The sequence below is a fragment of the Microcebus murinus genome, chromosome 12 (assembly GCF_040939455.1).
Source record: "Microcebus murinus isolate Inina chromosome 12, M.murinus_Inina_mat1.0, whole genome shotgun sequence".
Classification (NCBI taxonomy): Eukaryota; Metazoa; Chordata; class Mammalia; order Primates; family Cheirogaleidae; genus Microcebus; species Microcebus murinus.
The window spans coordinates 1,910,078-1,911,959 of record NC_134115.1 but is presented as its reverse complement, the minus strand read 5'-3'; the positions used below and the strand labels follow the sequence as shown (position 1 = coordinate 1,911,959).

The 1,882-nt window shown below is 61.7% G+C and overlaps 1 pseudogene; it reads left to right on the top strand.

Annotated features, from left to right (window-relative positions):
• The first annotated feature begins 935 nt into the window (after positions 1-935).
• Positions 936-1,054, top strand: LOC142874487 (uncharacterized; annotated as a pseudogene).
• The last annotated feature ends 828 nt before the right edge of the window (positions 1,055-1,882 follow it).

The window sequence follows — 1,882 nt, the reverse complement described above, 5'->3', positions numbered from 1 at the left end:
TCGCCTATTCTGTCAGCTTTCAAATTCTCTTTCGGTTGCCACCCTCACAGATGGATTAGGAAACTCTTTGCGGTGCACTCATTAGTGAAATGACCTCAATGACGCTGGAATCCAATATCTAATCGCCGATTTTTAGCGAGTCCACACGCCAGGGTGGTTGGGGTCCAATGCAGCCCCGGCCAGGCCCAGGCCCCTTGGACTGGGCCACAGGAGGACACAGAGGAGGGTCCCGGCCCCCACGGTAGCGGTGCGGGCAGTTCTCCAAGGGCTTGGGTGTTTTCCAGAGGGAGGAGATGGAGGGGACTGATTTCTTCAGCGCCCCACAAACCACGCCACCCCACCCCACCCATGGGACACATCCGGGGGGGGGGGAGAGAGAGAGAGAGAGAGAGAGAGAGAGAGAGAGAGAGAGAGAGACACGCCCCATACACTGGCTCCCCTCCCCCGTGTGCTGTGCCCCAGCCCTGGCCCGGGGGAATAGGCGGCCGCAGGGCCACAGGGTGGGCGGCGCAGCTGAAAGGGGTTGTGGGGGAGGGCGGCCCCTGGCTGGGGTCAAAGGGCGAGCGCCCCGCCCACCCCGTGCGCAGTCAGCGGCCGCGGCGCGCTGGGGGTGGGGGCGGGGAGGTGAAGGAGGCCAGGCGAGGAGAGGAGGGGGGCTGGAAGGTCTCCACCTTGGTGGGTCCAGCCGTGGAGGCGCATCTTGTGTGAGTGTGAGTGAGTGAGTGAGTGTGAGTGTGTGTGTATAGAGAGACAGCCCCCAACCTCGGCCCGCCGCTCCCTGCCCGCCCCGCCTGTCACCCCCGTCCCTCGGAGCCCGCCGGACCCGGCCGGCGAACTCAACAGGCCCGGCCCGGCGCGGGGCCTGGGGCGGGAGGAGGCGGCGGGGAAGCGCAGAGAGGCTCGGCTTCTTGAGCGGGGCAGGGGCGCCCTCCACCGTCCACGGCCACACCACCCCGAACGCGCCCGATCCCGTCTGGTCTCGGAAGCTAAGCAGGGTCGGGCCTGGTTAGAACTTGGATGGGAGACCGCCCGGGAATACCGGGTGCCGTAGGCTTCTTCTTTTTTTTTTTTTTTTTTTTGCCTCTGGTTCTGTCGCGTTTCTGGGAGCGCGGGGGCGGCCCGGGGTGGGGGTGACCCCCACCCTCAGCGCCCGCCGCGGTGCCTGGCGCCCCAGCCCGCACCGTGGGGCCTCCTCTTGTCCCGAGCCGTGACACCGCCGCCACGCGGCAGCATGCGTGGCTTCTGGACTGTCAGGTCTCAGACCAAAGGTCTGCTCTGTGGGAACGGACACGCCGGAGGAAACCTTGAGAGTCTGAGAGGGGAGGGAGTTCCAGAAGAAGGCCAGGATGTCATTTTGAGGGAGTATGTGACCAGAACTCGTCCCGTTGCTTTTGGGGTTCTATGGGCTACACGTAGGGATCTTTGGTGGTGGCACCTGATGTTGGGGGATCCGGAGTCACACCCAGACCTGCTCCACAGGCCTCCTTTTACTTTTCTCTTCGGATTCATTTTTTTTTTTTTTTTGAGACAGAGTCTGGGTTTGTTGCCCAGGCTAGAGTGAGTGCCGTGGCGTCAGCCTAGCTCACAGCAACTTCAAACTCCTGGGCTCGAGTGATCCTTCTGCCTCAGCCTCCCGGGTAGCTGGGACTGCAGGCATGCGCCACCATGCCCCGCTAATTTTTTATATATATATCAGTTGGCCAATTAATTTCTTTCTATTTATAGTAGGGACGGGGTCTCGCTCTTGCTCAGGCTGGTTTTGAACTCCTGACCTTGAGCAATCCGCCCGCCTCGGCCTCCCAAGAGCTAGGATTACAGGCGTGAGCCACAGCGCCCGGCCGGATTCATTATTTTTAAAAAGTGTCTCTTATCTCTATTATTG